This window comes from Sapajus apella, unplaced genomic scaffold (assembly GCF_009761245.1).
Source record: "Sapajus apella isolate SASKATOON/1434 unplaced genomic scaffold, GSC_monkey_1.0 scaffold84, whole genome shotgun sequence".
Classification (NCBI taxonomy): domain Eukaryota; kingdom Metazoa; phylum Chordata; class Mammalia; order Primates; family Cebidae; genus Sapajus; species Sapajus apella.
The window spans coordinates 2,722,905-2,741,299 of NW_022437024.1; the positions used below are offsets into that span (position 1 = coordinate 2,722,905).

General features: G+C 43.9%; 1 non-coding gene across 1 annotated transcript; it reads right to left on the reverse strand.

The window, feature by feature from the left end:
- Window positions 1-16: 16 nt before the first annotated feature.
- Window positions 17-123, reverse strand: LOC116533899. Its single transcript, XR_004261505.1, has one exon. It is a non-coding gene; the product is annotated as a U6 spliceosomal RNA (small nuclear RNA).
- Window positions 124-18,395: the final 18,272 nt, after the last annotated feature.

Here is an 18,395-nt window from a genome sequence, read left to right on the forward strand (position 1 = left end):
CCTCTCTCTCTTTTTTTTAAATATGGAATGCTTCACAAATGTACATGTCATCCCTGCAGAGGGACCATGCTAACCATCTCTGTATGGCTCCAATTTTAGTATATGTGCTGCTGAAGCAAGCACGCTTTCTTGTCTTTCGAAAACCGTAGTTTTTTACTGTGGTAATCTTTTCCTTTCATATTTGTGCAATAGATGTGTCAGGATTATCAAATATATTATTTAGCTATAGATTCCAAAATCATGAGGCCTTTGAGAATAGTGCTATTTAAAGACTGTAAAGCTATGTTGTACTTTTGCAACTACAGACATATATGTGATACTTCTGAGAATTTTTCTTTATTTAAGCCAAACAAAATAAAGCAAAACACCATGATCTCTTGAACGCTGTCACTGTCACTGTACTTTTTCACGGCCAAGCCAAAATTCTATGACAAAGGATAATAGGAAAGATAGTATTTCACACAAAGGTGAGAAAATTATGGGTGCCTAGTACAGTTTAACTAAATTATGCAAAGGCATGTATTGAGATAATGACACAATAAAGACAGGAATTTGGGGCTTTCTCTGTTTTCATTCAGGATCAAGAAAAGACTAGGCAGTGAAGCTGGGCACACCTGTAATCTAACACTTTAGGAGGCTGAGGCAGGAGGATCACTTGAGCCCAGGAGTTTTAGATCAGCCTGGGCAACATATTGAGATCCCATCTCTACTGAAAATCAAAAATTAGCTGGGCATGGTGGCATGTGCCTGTAGTCAGCTACTAGGGGGGCTAAGGTAGAAGATTTGCTTGAGCCCAGGAGGTCGAGGCTTTAGTGAGCCTTAATCACGCCACTACCCTACAGCCTGAGTGAAAGAGCGAGAGGCCCTATCTCAAAAAAAAAAAAAAAAAAAAAAAAAAAAAAACGACTAGGCGGCAGCTACTGACACCCTAGCTTATTACCGTATTTCTGGGTAGTATACTTTATTAGCCTATCTCTGAATTTTTATTAGGGTGATATGAGCAATAGCCCCATACTCCTTAATCCAGGTAAGGGGAGAGAAAGCAAGAGCCAGAAACAAGGATGGAAGGAATGAAGATGGAAAAGAGAGAAAAATATGCGTGCTAACCCGTCTTCATCTCCTCACTTTGGCAATGATAAACTCTTGCTCACTCCCTTTGCACATTATGGTAGAGAAGCAGAACGTTCCATCTAGTTAGGTCTGTTACTGTGGCAAGGGTTATTTAATTGCAGAAAATATGTTGGAGACAAGAGCGCGATTCAGAAAGGAAATTCTTTTCCTTTCTTTTCAAAAATGGTACAAAAACAACAACAAAACCATACTTAAAAAGAAGTAGTTGGAACACAATAATATGGAGAACGATTATTCCTTCCCAGATGAGGCAGGAGAGCTAGGATCCAGTCCTATCTTGAACACATGGTTCAGGCTCTTTGGAGTTACGTTTCCTCATTTGAAAAAGCGGGGGACTTGGAAGATTCAAATTTTTTATTAAGATACTTTGAGGAAGTAATAGCCATTTTTCATGAAAGTTCAAGGGAGGTTATAAAAAGAAACTAAGATTTATCAACACTTACCTTGTGTCAGGCAATTAGCACAAGGATTTTTAAAGCACAGACTCAAATATCCTGGGTTTGTGTTTGTGTTTTGCCTTCTACTAGCTGTGCGACCTTGGCAAGTTACCTAACTTCTCTGTGTCTCCTTGACCCCAGCAGAAAATGGGAACAATGGGCCAGGAACAGTGGCTCACACCTATAATCCTAGCACTTTGGGAGGCAGAGGCAAGAGGATCCCTTGAGCTGAGAAGTTCAAAACCAGCCTGGGCAACACAGCAAGAGTTCATTTCTATTAAAAATTTAAAAATTCGCTGGAAGCAATGGTACACACCTGCAGTTTGAGCTACTCTGAAGGCTGAGGCAGGAAGATCACTCACTTGAGCCCAGGAGTTCAAAGCCACAGTGAGTTATAATTGCGCCACTATATTTCAGCTTGAGCAACAGAGAGAGATTCTGCCTATAAAAAAATAAAAATAAAATGGAAACAATGGTACCTTCTCCAAAGAGTTGCTATGAGGATAACTGTTTATATATACAATGTTGTTTATACATACTATATATAAACATATATTTCATAACACTAAACTGGCACAAAGTAATTGCTCTATAATTGCTATTATAATGATTGTTACTTTATAGATATCTTTTTACAGATGAAAAAATAGATGAGAAAACCACAGCTTCAGAGCTTTTGAGTTCTTCTGACCTCAATATTCAGTCTCTCAACTACTGATTACCAGTTAAACTGTACCAGTTAAAAGAAGTGAAAGTCACAGAATTTTGTAGTCAGGGAAATCCTACCAGTCTCACAACCATTAGTCAATCAAAACCTTTCAATAAATACACAGCAAAGCTGTGTCTCAAAAGTCCTCCAACACCTAGCCTAGCCTTTAGAACAGCTAATTTGCCTAGGCAAAGAAATGCTCCAGGCAGAGCGCAGTAGCATATGCCTATGATCCCAGCACCTGGGGAGGGAGAAGTAGGAGGGTCGTTTGAAGCCAGGAGTTTAAGAGCAGCCACAGCAACACAGAGAGACCCTGTCTCTGTGAAAAATAAAATAAAATAGGCTGGGCGCAGTGGCTTGTGAGTGTAATCCCAGCACTTTGGGAGGCCCAGGCAGGTGCATCATTTGAGGTCAGGAGTTCGAGACCAGCCTCGTCAACACGGCAAAACTTTGTCTCTACTAAAGATACAAAAATTAGCCAGGCTGGGTGGAAGGTGATTACAGGTAGTCACCTGTAATCACAGCTACTCGGGAATCTGAGGCAGAAGAATTGCTTGAATCACGGAGGTGAAGGTTACAGTGAGCCACGATAGTGCCACTCCACTCCACTCTGGGCAACAGAGTGAGACTCTGTCTCAAAAAAAAAAAAAAAAAGTAAAATAGAAAAAATAGCCAAGTGTGGTGGTGAATGATATAGTCCCAGCTACTCTGGAGGCTGAGGTGAGAGGATCACTTGAGCCCAGAAGTCGAGGCTGCAGTTAGCTGGGACATCACTCCTGTGTTGGGCTGAAATCCAGTGAATTCGTGACCTCTTTCTGTCTCTCTCTCTCTCTCCCATCTGAAGATTCTCAGAAATGCAAATTGCCTACTTGAAATTCTGTGGCATTTAAACCTCTATTTAGATGAGTTTCTTGCCAGGGGTAGGATACTGTTTTTTTTTTTTTTTTTTTTTTCTTTTTTTTAGATGGAGTCTTGATCTGTCACCCAGGCTGGAGTGTAGTGGCATGATCCCAGCTCCCTGCAACCTCTGCCTCCCAGGTTGAAGCGATTCTCCTGCATCAGCCTTTCAAGTAGCTGGGATTACAGGCACCCAACACCAGGCCCAGCTAATTTTCATATTTTTAATAGAGGCAGGGTTTCTCTATGTTGACCAAGCTGGTCCCAAACTCCTGACCTCAAGTGATCCACCCACCTCAGCCTCCTAAAGTGATGAGATTACAGGCGTGAGCCACCTTGCCCAGCAAGGATTCTTTTTCTTTTTGCTTTTTATTTTTGAGACAGAGTCTCACTCTGTCACCAAGGCTGGAATGCAGTGGTGCAATCTTGGCTCACTGCAACCTCGCCTCCCTGGTTTAAGCAATTCTCTGCCTCAGCCTCCCCAGTACCTGGGATTTCAGGCACCCACCACCATGCCTGGCTAATTTTTGTATTTTTAGTAGAGATGGGGTTTCACCATCTTGGCCAGGCTGGTCTTCAACTCCTGACCTTGTGATACACCCTCCTCGGGTTCCCAAAGTGCTGGGATTACACCTGGCCAGTGTATCTTTTTGTAGGGGTAAAAGCTATTTGATAGCATCTGCAACTAGTGGTTCACAGATACGTCCATCATCCACTTCCTCAACAAGAAGGACCTGTTCGAGGATAAGATCACACACAGCCTCAACCATCTGCTTCCCTGAGTACACAGTGTAAGATTTATTGCTGAGGTAAAATGAGGAAACTGAGGCAAGTATAAGAAAATGAGAAGCTAATTTATTCAGCTCCCGGGCAAGGTTCTGTGGTCCAGGAAGGGGCCAGAGAAGTCGCACCCGGCTGTTCAGGTCATGGGGTTTTATGGGGAGGAAAGGCGATTGATTGGCTATTGGGGAAACAACGTGAAAGCAATTTTATTGGCTGTCAGGAAGCAGGAAATATCTGGAACTAGTTGCCATTGGTAGGCGGGCGGGACTTTGGGTAAGTGGGCCTTGATTGGCTGTTGGGGAAACAAAGTGAAGGCAATCTTATTGACTATTAAGAAGCGGGAAATACCTGGAGCTAGTTGCCATGGGTAGGTGGGTGGGACCTTGGGTAAGTGGGCCTTCCAGGGCATACAGAGCAGACTGCTACAGGGCAGGGTCTGATGGGGCTTCTTTAAAAATTTTTCTGCAGGGTTTTTCAACAGCGGGCTGGGGCTGGATGCATAATTTAGTGCTGAATGTGAGCTTGGGTCTCGTATGCGGAGGTGGGTGCGGGGAAGCCATGCGGTGAGGCCAGATAACGAGCTTGGGTGATGACGCAGTTATCAGGCACAGAGAGAGATGGATGTGTCCGTTTAACCCTCTGCGAGGCAGCCGGCCTTACACACAGGGACCAACAAATATGATGAGGCAGCCAGCTACATCCAGAGTAAGGTTGAGGACCTGAATAAGCTCAAAGACACCAAGGAAATTTACACACACGTCATGTATGCCACCGACACCAAGAACATGGTTAGCGTACAATGTCGTCCCCGACGTCATCACCAAGAACAACCTGAAGTACTCTGGCCTCTTCTGAGGGCAGTGGGACCTGGCAAGATGGGCCACTGCCGACTGTCTACCCCCCCAACCGTTGAGGAAGATGTGACAAGAAGACCATGCTCTCTGCCTGTTTCCCAGCCACTGTTCCTTCCTCTCTTTGTTCTCAGCTCCCCCGTCCCCTCAGTTCCAGGCGTAGGGTAGGGGTTGCCACAGACCTCCCTGTTTGAAGCCTGCCCTTGTCTGAAGTGCCAGTAATGGCCACGGTAACCCCTTTCTGAGCATCTGTCTGGTACCTCCTAGAAGTTGTGAAGATTCCATTCTACTCAGTAACTCTCACTGAGAGAGGACTTGTATGTAAAGAGGAACCTTGAAAAAATCAGTTGTTCCTGAAAGTTCACTAGAGAGTAAGAAAACAGATTGAGAGTCTTAAAAGAACTATATGGTATAAAAGAAAAAGGCAGAAAGTAGTGGATTGGGACCAGAGAAATAATATTTGAATTTAACTCATCTGTTCAACAAATATTTGCTCCTTGCTAACATTTTGCCAGGTCCTATGCTAGTTATGCAGTTTTGATCAGACAGACATGGACTTAGAGGACTTAGAAAGCTAGTTGGACATGAAGGGGGAGAGCCAATATACAAGAAAACAAATACATGTGACTCTAAATTACAGTGATACTATCACAGAAAAAAAGAGGTTGCCATATAAGACAATAAGAAGGTATAAGGAATCTACTTTGGACCAAGTGTTCAGGAAGGCCTCTGAGGCAGGCAAGGCTTGACCAGAGGGTAGGAGGAGCTGGAAGGGCAGTACAAGGAGGAAGGGATATAGGGCGGAGATTTCAAGCATGTGGAGTGAAAGGTGCGAAGGTCCTGAAATAAAAGCAACCGTAACAATCAGAAGGCCAGTTTGGATTGCTTGACCTCCACCCCTCTTGAATCCCCTTTGATACTGAACATTTTGGAAAATCCCATACAGCATATACGGTGTGCCTTCCCCCAATAATTTATGACTTTTAAATCTCACAAAAACAAATTGAAATGACGAATTCACGTGTTTTTAACATACCTTTTGAAGACTATCTTAACCCAAACCTGCACCCACATCGTGCAGTGTGCTGACTCACTAGACTCCCCTCTTTCGTACAAAAATAGCTTTTCCAGATCTACTGTTGTAATTGATTTTTTTCCAGGGCTTTATGCTCTACTGAAACTAAACACTTAAATGAGCAATTTCACTCCAGTTTGAAGGCCAGGGGAAATGCAAACGGTTTTGTTTCTGTTTTGAGACTTATGAGCAAATTTTAAATCGTTAATATGTAATTAATCCTACATAACATCATAGAAGCAAAACATCTGTGATTCCTTTTTCAGTACATTGCACACATAAAATGCACATGAATCCAGGTTTAGAGAGTGATTCTTAGTAATGTAGCTCTGCGTTTGTGCTTCGACATAAAATTGAGACATTCTCAAGAGGCCTTGGGACATGGTGACACGTTGCGCAGTTTGGCCAGCAGAGGGAGACCAGAGAGTCGTGAAGCACCCAACGAAGCCACACCCAGATTAGTGTTGCTTATTATGTCTCTTCTCTGAATTTTAAAAAAACACAAAAGGAAAATGAGAAAATCTTGAAACAAAGCCCCTTTTTTTAATTGAGGCAAAATCCACATAACATAAAACGAGCCTTTTTAAAGTGTACAATTAAGTGGCATTTACCTCATTCCCAGTGTTATGGAACCTTCGCCTCTATCTGGTTCCAAAACGTAAAAAATGCTTACATTTTCTGTAAAGAGAACCTGCAAAGCCCAGGCCTGCTGTAGCCTTCTCATCTCATCACATTCCCAGTTTTGCGTCCACCGGCATTGTGTCAGGAATGGTCCCCAGGCATTCCACCAACAGCCTTCCTCCCTGTACAATTCACAGAATCGGATTCAGGGTTACAATTACAGGTTCGAAAACCAAAAACATCTCAATTCTTTAGTTCTTCCTCTAGGAATTGCACAGTTGCAATAGACAAGCCAGTATAGATGACTGTTTAAAAATTCTACACACACAGTGTCATTTTTCAGCAAAGAAATGGATTATTTTAATTTAAATATGGTTACAAAACGGAAATGAACAATGTACTGCACCCAAGCCCTTCAGTCTTTGATGGGAAATTTACAGTTATTCCCATCCAGAGTGAAAATTAAAGTTCTTTCTAGGTTAGGATGACAGCCAAGATTTTAAGGGCACCATGTCAACTGGTTATAGATAACAACTTTGAGGAAAGCAGAACTTAATGTAATAAAAGCAGAAGGTTTACAATCTAAATCCACTTTTTTATTAAAGAATTTAATCTGCTTTATGGGGTCTTGGCCCAGGGAAGGGTAAGAAAAAAAAAAAAAAAAAAAAAAAAAAAAAAAGCCAAACTGGAGAGGCCGGGGGAGGGGAATGGCTGTAGATGACTCTGGGAAAACAGGAGGGAGGGAAACGAGCGCGAGAGAGGCCGGATCCGCCCTAACAAAGAGGCAGAAACTATGTCTCAACAGCCACCAAATCCAGTTCAGGGCGGTTTGAGCCAGTTTCTGAGCTGGATTGAGAACAACAGCCTCGGCTGAGACTTCACTAGGGTGAAACAGAAAATCCAGCATGGACTTCACAGAAAGAACTGGATTTGGCCTGGACTCGCTGGAGCCTAAAGCTGTTTCCGGTAGTGACAAAGTCAGATAAAATATAAGGCCTGGAACACGGACAGTGGCCTCTTCCAGAAAGAGACATCACACAGCACGGTCTCTGTGCCATAATCCAGTCCGCATTTTCTGTCTTGCTGCTCCTAATTGTGGCTGGTAAGGGAAAAAGGGCCTCAGGGTATCAGTTTTCAGAGAAAGCTGGCTGCAATGTTGGGGGAGGGGAGGCTTCTGTGTCTCGTGTAGTTTAATTTGTGTGCCTGGTGGGGGGAGGATGTGCGAGAGGGTCTGAAGGAGAGGGAACAGCACTTCACACCCTGCAGTTCACACCACCTTTCCAACAGCTTTGCTGTATTATTGCACAACCTCAAAATACACTGCACATAGGCGTCGTGGGAGCGCCCCACATACAAGTGGCACTTGAACACCTAATTATCAGACATCCTTCAGCCCTATGCACGAAATGGCAATACCCACACTCAATACTGTCAACATGCTCTTTTCATCTGCGTCCAGAAATACATACAAGCCGTACATGCCTTCTCAACTAAGAGACACAGCAGTATTAGGTAACAATGGAATGATAATCCTGTTCTCTGCTCCCCTGCCCCAGGTGCCAGAACCTCCTAAGATCTGATGAGTCCCACCCTGAAATGGCTTCTCTAACACTGTCTAGTAACCTGAACTGTGGTCTGCAGCTGTGGAGGGTGTGCACAGCCTGTGGCCAAGTTTGGCTCAGAACCCTCCAGGACCAATACAGCTCTTCCCCACCAAAAACTCCCAGGAGTTCTACACAAAGTCCAGGTCTGCCTGGTGGGACACTGTGCGTGGGTAAATTCCCTCTCCCCTAAGTGTCCAAAGATGTTTAGAATCTTCCAGAGGCACCAAGTGCCTCCAGACCCAGGACTTCTCTGACTGGAAGTCGGCCCTGGTGTGGGCTGGGGGGCAGGGCATGGAGCTTACAATTATGCACAGGCTCAATTACAAGCAGGGCTGTAGGTTTCAGAAATACTTATGAGAGACTGGGGAAGGGAAAAGGAAGAAGGTCAAGCTGAAAGATGTGAAAATGCTATTTTATTCCTTTTGCCATAGATACATAGATGGAAAATTGGAACACAATCCACTCTGCATTATTAATGTGCGAAAATCGAATACACGAAAAACATGTTAGTGACATTTTCTATTCCATGTTTATGACACAAATAAGTTACACATGGAACTCTTCTATGTCCATTTCATTCAATATTAGACCTGGACTGCTGGGAACTCTGCTAGGGCTTTTGTTTCTTTAGAATTTGTTTCTGTTTTGGTAAGGGACAATGAATTGCCCCACATGAAGATGCAGTAGGCTGGAGAGGCTAATAACAGTAATAACCGTAACACTCTGAGCTCACTATAAACCAGGCAGTACCAAGTGTTTCATATCTTAAATTATAACGTACACACCATACATTTCAGAGTTAGGAACTACTGTCCCCATTTTAGAGATAAGGAAAATGAAGTTTGGAATGATTCGATATTTTATCAACGTTACACATCTATAATGTGGCAGGCAAAGATTCTGGCTCCAAAATCCATACATTTAAGCTGATGCTATACACGCCACCTCACAGGCAACGGCTTATAAATCCTTTTGCAGATCCTACTACGCGTCAGCCTACTTCCGGCTGGGAGAAGATGGTCATAGCCAGAGGGGAAGAATTGGTTCAGTGATTGGTTCATGATTGTTTCCTGCCTTCAACAAGCTTTCAATCTAATGGCTGTTTTTTTTCAAGGACAGTTCAGAACGGTCTGACAAGGGATTATTTTTTTTTTCTGCCTTTTGGCCTCAGAGGCCATCTGGGAACGACAGTTTAGAATTTCCCTGCCATTTTCGTGCTGTGCGGGGAAGAACTTAAGAAATTGGGCCTGGCAGGGTATCAGCAGGCAGCACAAGCAGGCGGGGCGGAGAGGGGCAGGGCGAGGCCCCGGGAGCCGTCTCCATGGCAACCCAGCCTGCTTTCCAGAACAATGTCTCTAACCAGGAAAACAGCTCCAGAGAGCTGGCTCTTCTTAATCCCCGTGGCCTGTAGGGCCAGGGAATGCACAAAGGGGATTCTTTCTCCGTAGAGGAATGACTCTTTACAAGGCGGGGAACAAAGGGGAAACATTTATTGTATGGGAACTGTCTTTGCTATCTGGCTGAAATAAAATCAACAAAGTGCAATTACTTAGTTCCTCTCTACTCTTCACAGGAAATGAACGCTGCATTGTTAGGGAAGGTTCCTTTTTCTGAATGTTTGCTGTAATTTTTCTTTTATCCCCATTTTACAGATGAGAGATTAGTAAGCATGAATGAACTTGACCTCTGCAAAAATGTAATTTGAAAACCAGGACGCCCTATTAGACGGCTCCGTGAAGGAGGCCCTGCCTTTACCTACTTTGTCATAATCCTACCAGATAATGTGAGGAGGGTTGGTGTCCAAGTGCCGTGGGCCTTAGGAGCCACCCGCGCTGGCTGGATTCGGCCGCGGCGCTCTGCTCCCTGCGCCCGCCCCTCCCCCTCACCCACAACTGCAGCCTGAAGGCAGAGGCCAGGAGGAATGCAGGAGGCATTCCAGCCCCACCCCCGCAAGCCTCCTCCAGCGAGTTCCGAAACTACTGCTAAGTGGGCTGCAAGGAAGACAGTGAACCGACTGCTGACTGTATTCCTCCAGGCTTTCACATGATCTACAGCCTGACTACACCCTGCTCATTGAAGATTGTCCCTAGCTCCTCCGAGCTAGGGTGTGCCATCCCTTAAGATGAGGGTAGCCTCGCGCTAGTCAGTCCACACCTGCAAGACCAGAAACACCAGCAGTTACTGTACGCTTAATAACCCACGATTTTCCATAAGCGTCCACACTTAACAAATAATGTCATTTTTTAATGGTTACATAAACCAGAAGGGTTAAGAGTTCGGCTACCACGTGGCAATAAAAGTCCTGCTTCCTGTGTCTGGGTGTCCCTCAGGAGCCCAATCCACTATAAAATCGAAAAAGCCAAAAGAACGGAACCTCTGCATCAGTCCTTCTGTGCAGTGATGAAGTTGGGAGGGTCCTTCATCACTGCGAAAGTCATGGGTCGCACACTTTGCACTCTACGCTACAGATTTCGTTACCCTAACGTCACTTGGTGATAGGAAATGCGGTCCCTACCCATCCCCCACCTCCAAGAACTAAGTTGAGAACCTTTGGAAGGAGTTAATTGGATGAACTATCCGAATTAAATTAAGGCCTAAATATGTTGTCCATCCCACACTTTGTTTTTGTTGTTGTTGTTGAGATGGAGTCTTGCGCTGTTGCCCAGGCTGGAGTGCAGTGGGGCGATCTCGGCTCACTGCAACCTCCACCTCCCGGGTTCAAGTGATTCTCCTCCCTCAGCCTCCCAAGTAGCCGGGATTACAGGCATGCGCCACCACGCCTGGCTAATTTTTTTTTAGTAGAGACAGGGTTTCACCATATTTGGTCAGGCTGGTCTTGAACTCCTGACCTCATGATCCACCCACCTGGGCTTGTAAGAAGTGTGAGCCACCGAGGCCGGCAAACACTTATATTTGAGTAGAAAGAGTTAATTTTCCTTGCGTTAGGAAGTCAAATTAATGGATCTTGGTAGTGAATTTTTAAGGACTCTTACATTGTTATAACCTTCTTCCCCAGAGTTTGATTCTTGTTTTTTTTTTTTTTTTTTTTTTTTTTGAGACAGAGTTTCGCTCTTGTTACCCAGGCTGGAGTGCAATGGCACGATCTCGGCTCACCGCAACCTCCGCCTCCTGGGTTCAGGCAATTCTCCTGCCTCAGCCTCCTGAGTGGCTGGGATTACAGGCACGTGCCACCATGCCCAGCTAATTTTTTGTAGTTTTAGTAGAGACGGGGTTTCACCATGTTGACCAGGATGGTCTCGATCTCTTGACCTCGTGATCCACCCGCCTTGGCCTCCCAAAGTGCTGGGATTACAGGCTTGAGCCACCGCGCCCGGCCTAATTCTTGTATTCAATATTCATTCAACAACATTCATTGAAAACTTCCTAACAACCAGGCAATATGGTACTGTTGGCTCTGCTGAGCTTTCGAATTTTAAAAATCACATAAAGGGCTGGGCATGGTAGTTCACGCCTGTAATCCCAACACTTTGGGAGGCTGAGGCGGGTAGATCACGAGGTCAGGAGTTTCAAGATCAGCCTGACCAACATGGTGAAGCTCTGTCTCTACTAAAAAAAAAATACAAAAATTAGCCGGGCGTGGGCATGGTGGTGCACACCTGTAATCCCAGTTACTCAGGAGGCTGAGGCAGAAGAATGGCTTGAACCTAGGAGGCAGAGGCGGAAGTTGCGGTAAGCCAGGATCGCACCAGTGTACTCCAACCTGGGAGACAGAGTGCTACTCCGTCTCAAAAAAAAAAAAAAAAATCATATAATGCATGGCAAAAAAAAAAAAAATCATATAATGCATGGAACTTACTTTCAAAGAGCTTACAGGCCAGGAAGTTACATAGGAAATCAGCTATCCCAGAGTGACGTGGCATATGCTTTATAAGGATAGGAAAAACAGGATATGATATGGGAGAAGAGAGGAGGGACATGAAAAACATTAAGGCTGGGTAGAGTGAGATATAGCCAGAGTTTCTCAGAAAGAGCTGAGAAATGAGATGGAATTAGCTAGAATAATACCAGAGCTAGCAGTCAGAAAAACAAAATTTTCATTCCAGAAGTATTAACAAGCAGGTCAGATACCAGTCAAAAATAAAAGAACTCAAACGCTAAGACAAAGCAAGGAGTCTAAAGTCCACTAGGTCGTAGCTTTTCAGGATCTGAAACAGGAGAACTAACCTAACAGAAGAATTGATCTGTTTCTTTACCCAGGAAGCTTCCAAGCATTCTATCAGGATAATAACTAAGCCGAAATAACGAAAACCCTTGAGCTATTGACATGAAGACTTCAACATCCAAAGCACTTTAAAAATTCAACATGTTATTTATAACTTGAAATATTAGCAAAACTATGCATTATTGGACCTAATATCAGAACAGCAATTATTAGATACATGATCATGAGTCAGTACTAATGTTTGCACTAAAGTTTTCAAGTCGTCTGCTAAGACCTGTTCACACATGCTAGGCTAAGATCTAGCAGCAATTAAGCTAGGACTTAGCCCTGTGCCACATATTCTAACATCCTATTTAACCACTTCAGCTCTTAAAGGTCAAAGAAAAGAAGAGAGCGAGATTCCTTCGGAGATACGGGGACTTGTAGGGTCTGAAGTAGAGAAAGTTTGTTGTTACTGTAAATTCCATTTTCGAGTCCATTAGTAAGTTTTCCAGACCCTGATTTTCCTTTCTTTCTTCTTTCTTTCGTTTCTTTTTTTTTTTTTTTTTTTTTTTTTTTGAGACAGGATCTGGCTCTGTTGCCCAGTCTGGAGTGCAGTGGTATAATCACAACTCACCACCATTGCCTTTCGGGCTTAAGCAATCCTCCATCCTCAGCCTCCATAGTAGCTAGGACTACCGGCTATTTTGCAAGTAGAGACAGAGTTTCACCATGTTGCCAAAATGGTCTCAAACTCCTGGGCTCAAGCTATCTACCCACCTCGGCCTCTCAAAGTGCTGGGATTACGGGCGTGAGCCACCGCAACTGGAGCCAGACTCTGATTTTCTCTTGCTGTTACATATCAGTGATGTTAAAGTATTTCACTTTCTGGTCACAATGTAATATCCTATTACCTGACCTCTTTGAAATTAGACCTTCTGTCAGTAAGGTAAATGAAAAGGTAATATGATAAGTGTAACTTCCAGGAAAAAGCTTTAAGACTTAAATAAACAATTTGGCACTTTTCCGTCCCACTTTTGGAGAGATCAAGGAAGTAAGTATAGAGTTGAAACCTCTTTGAAGCAAGGTCTCCTTGCTACAAGGCACGCTGGGCATGTAGTATGAGAAAGAAACAACCCTTTGGTGTGTTCAGCCATTGAGAGAATGGGTGGATATTTGTCATACAGTACAACCTAGATTATCTTGATTAAGTCACCAGTCGATATCTGTTTCTCTACCCTCATTTCTTCCCATCAGAAGCTATGTCTTCTGCACAGCCTAAGGCTTCAGAAGACATGATTCCAGCTCCACCTCCACGGGGTGGTTCAGCATAAGTCAATCATGGTAATATTAATTCCTAACCACTGACTGGTTTAGTAAGTTTGCCAGGAAGTCTCAGAAGTTTCTGAGAGAGAGAGAGAGAGAGAGAGAGAGAGAGAGAGAGAGAGAAAGGATGTACCTTTTCTCCCTCTAGATGTTCTTATGACAATTATTTTATTATCTCACAATTCTGTGAGTCAGGAATTCAGAAGCAGTTTAGCTGAGCAATTCTGGCTCAGATTCTCACATGAGGTTACATTCCAGACATTTGCAAGGGCTGCATTCATCTGAAGGCTTGACTGGGGATAGGGAATGTACTTCCAGGATGGCTTATGTGGCTGTTGGCATAAGTTCTCAGTTCATTGCTGACTCTTAGCAGAAGACCGCAGTTACTTACCCTGTGAACCCTCTCCATAGGGTTCCTTGAATATCCTCCTGTCATAAAGAATTCCTTTCCCCAAAGTGATCCAAGAAAAAGAACAAGGAGTAGGCCAGGAATGGTGGCTCACACCTGTAATCCCAGCACTTTGGGAGGCCGAGGTAGGTGGATCCCGAGGTCAGGAGATCGAGACCACCCTGGCCAACATGGTGAAACCCGTCTCTACTAAAATACAAAAAAAATTAGTCAGGCATGGTGGCGTGCACCTGTAGTCCTAGCTACTTGGGAGGCTGAGGCAGTGGAGATTGCATTGAGCCAAGATTGTGTCACTGCACTCCAGCTGGGTAACATAGCAAAGACTTTGTCTCCAAAAAAAGAAAAAAAAAAAAAAAAGAACAAAGAAGAAACCATTATATTTTACATCCTAATTTTAGGAGCAACACACCATCATTTCTACTCCATTTTATTCATTAAAGGTAAGTCATTAAGTTTAGCCCACATTTAAGAGTGGGGAGTTAGGTTGCCCTTTTACAGGGAAGGAGGAATATTAAGGAATTTGTGGACATATTTTAAACCACCACAGATGTGACAGCAGGAAGTGCTGTGGCCATATTGAGTAACAAGAGGATCTAGCCTAAGGGTAAACCCTCACAGAGAGGAAAGCCAAACAGACATGAAAAGAATTTTGATGACATCACTGAGCCATTGATCTTACCATGCCTGGAACCTACTGTGGACTACTTAGTTATGTGAAAAAAACTAAATTTCCTCCCTTACCATTTCAGTCTTTTTGAATGGAGTTTGCTGATATTTGCTCTAGGGAATGAAATCAATGTATCTAATCAGTAATACATATTGTAAATTAACCTAGATATCAATATAAAAATGTAAATATTTAAAAATATAAACTCCATTTCTAAATTGTTAAAATTATACATGTATAAAACTGCTTATTCAATTTCATATACACATATATATGTATGTATATATATAAAACTGCTTACCATATGATAAAAGTTTTGTACAATTTTTTTTTGTTTTGTTTTGTTTTTTTGAGGCAGAGATTCGTTCTGTCCCAGGCACCAGGCTGGAGTGCAGTGGTGCGATCTTGGCTCACTGCAAACTCCACCTTCCGGGTTCAAGCAATTCTCCTGCCTCAGCCTCCCTAGTAGCTGGGACTACAGGCACGCACCACCACACCCAGCTAATTTTTGTGTTTTTAGTAGAGACGGGGTTTCACCATGTTGGCTAGAATGGTCTCATCTCTTGATCTCGTGATCCGACTGCCTCCGCCTCCCAAAGTGCTGGGATTATAGGAGTGAGCCACCGCACTGGGGCAAAAATTTTGTGCAATTTAAAAAAAAAATTATTCTAATAATTTCCAGCTGGGCATGGTGGCTCACGCCTGTAATACCAGCACTTTGGGATGCCGAGGCGGGTGGATCACGAGGTTAGGAGATCTAGACCATCCTGGCCAACATGATGAAGCCCCGTCTCTACTAAAAATACAAAAAAAATTAGCTGGGTGTGGTGGTGGGCGCCTATAGTCCCAGCTACTCGAGAGGCTGAGGCAGGAGAACTGCTTGAGCCCGGGAAGAGGAGATTGCAGTGAGCTGAGATCGCACCACCACACTACAGCCTGGGCGACACTACCAGACTCCATCTCAAAAAATAATAATAATTTCCAAATATATTTTTGATTTTTTTTTTTTTTTTTTATTTTTAGTAGTGACGGGGTTTTGCTCTGTTGCCCGTGCTGGAATGCAACGGTGCAATCTCTGCTCACCACAACCTCTGCCTCACGGGTTCAAGCGATTCTCCTGCCTCAGCCTCCTGAGTAGCTAGGATTACAGGCACGTGCCACCACGCCTGGCTAATTTTGTATTTTTAGTAGAGACGGAGTTTCTCCATGTTGGTCAGGCTGGTCTCAAACTCCGGACCTCAGGTGATCCATGCCTTTGGCCTCCCAAAGTACTGGGATTACAAACGTGACTCTGAACCCAGCCAACAGCTGCTTTTACAAGTGCTCAAAACTGGACAAAAGAGAGTCATAATTCCCTTCCTCTTGCCTTTTAATATCCTTCTATTGGCACAATCTGACCAAAAGTTTGTAATTGTACAGAATCCAGCAACACACAGCAGAGAACAGAAGTGTGAGAATGAGGGTTAAAATGTGAAGGGAAGGCCGGGCGCAGTGGTTCACGCCTGTAATCCCAGCACTTTGGGAGGCCGAAGTGGGCAAATCACCTGAGGTCAGGAGTTCAAGACCAGCTGGACCAACATGGAGAAACCCCATCTCTAACTAAAAATACAAAATTAGCCTGGCACGGTGGCAATGCCTGTAATCTCAGTTACTCAGGAGGCTGAGGTGGGAGGATCCCTTGAACCCGGGAGGTGGAGGTTGCAGTGAGGTGAGATCATGTCATTGCACTCCAGTATGGGTAACAAGAACGAAATTCTGTCGCAAAAAAAAAGAGAGGCCGGTGGGGTGGCTCATGCCTGTAATCCCAGCACTTTGGGAGGCTGAGGTGGGTGGATCACCTGAGGTAAGGAGTTCGAAACTAGCCTGCCCAACATGGCGAAACCCGGTCTCTACTTAAAATACAAAATTAGCCGAGCATGGTGGTGCATGCCTGTAATCCCAGGTATTCGGGAGGCTGAGGCAGGAGAATCGCTTGAACCTGGGAGGCGGGGATTGTAGTGAGCCAAGATCGTGCCACTGCACTCCAGCCTGGGCAACTAGAGCAAAACTCCATCAAAAAAAAAAAAAGAAAGAAAGAAAGAAAAGAGAAAGAAAGAGAGAGAGAGAGAAAGAAAATAAATGTGAAAGGAAAATAAATCTTGGATACGCCAAATCATTAAGCTAAAAGGAAAAGTCAGGCTGGGAGCTGCTTAGGGCAAACCTGCCTCCCATTCTATTCAAAGTCATCCCTCTGCTCCCTGAGATAAATGCATATCTGATTGCCTACTTTGGAAATGCTAATCAGAAACTCCAAAGAATGCAACCATTTGTCTCTTATCTGCCTGTGACCTGAAAGCCTCCTCCCTGCTTTTGCTTTTTTTTTTTTTTTTTTTTTTTGAGGCACAGTCTCACTCTGTCACTAGGCACCTGGTGCCAGGCTGGAGTGCAGTGGCGTAATCTCAGCTCACTACAATCTCTGCCTCACGGGTTCAAGCAATTCTCCTGCCTCAGCCTCCCGAGTAGCTGGGACTACAGGCATGCGCCACCACACCCAGCTAAGTTTTGTATTTTTAGTAGAGACGGGATTTCTGACCAACTATGTTGGTCAGAATGGTCTCGATCTCTTGACCTTGTGATCCGCCCACCTCAGCCTCCCAAAGTTCTGTGATTACAGGCGTGAGCCACCACGCCCGGCCTGCTCTTGCTTTTTCTGAGTGGTCCCACCTTTGCTTCACATCATCCCACCTTTCCAGACCCAACCAATCTTCATCCTACATTTGTCGATTGATGTCTTATGTCTCCCTAAAATGTATATAAAATGTATAAAACCAATTGTGTTCTGATCACCTTGGGCACATGTCTTCAGGACCTCCTGAGACTATGTCACGTGTGCACATCCTTAACTTTGGCAAAATAAACTTCCTAAATTGACCGAGACCTGTCTCAGATATTCGAGGTTCACAAGAACAAATAAATAACCAGTCTGAGAAGTTGTGAGAAAGTTACACTGCATTGCATGGACCCTAAAAAGGCCAAGACACTCCCTTGCCTTCCCAAGAAGAGTCTGTGTAGAGATTCAGTGGTAAACCTGTAGGCAGTCAAGAGTCTTCTGAACTCAAACACCTAGCGAGCAGTGCTATGTCAAGGTACTAGGAAACTTTAAACAACTGAAGATTCCTGCCTTCAGGTGAGGGATAGGGACAAAAGCAGTACTGATAATACTGAAATATTGTTTTGTGATTAATTTGATAGTGGGGAAAAGGACATATGAAACTCTCCAGACATTTTCTCTTGGTGCCCTAAAACTTCTGGCTCATTGAGATTAAAAGGATCAAAATGCAATCTTATCCAGGGCTAAAAGGCATCTTTACAATTGGAACTCTAAAATAGTATGTCACCCGTATTAGGACAAAATGGATGGAGAGAATAAGGCATAATATCAAATACAAGCCTCCCAAATAGAAAGTTACAAGGGTGGACAGAATGTGGAAATAAGCTAAGACAGACCAAATGAGAACAAGCAAAGCCTATTTATTCAGAGTAGCAAGGGAGTCAACCACTGTCACTTGTATTTTGGCAGAGACTCCAAGGCAGGCAGAGGAGTAAGAAAGTTTTATTGTAGGAAAAAGGAAAGGCTTCAACTATGCCCCAGTTAGAAGTTGTTGGCATGGGGAAGCTGTAAGCAGGCAAACTAGAAACAGGAAATCCTATGTGACTGGTTAGGGGTGCATATTTGGCTTTTTT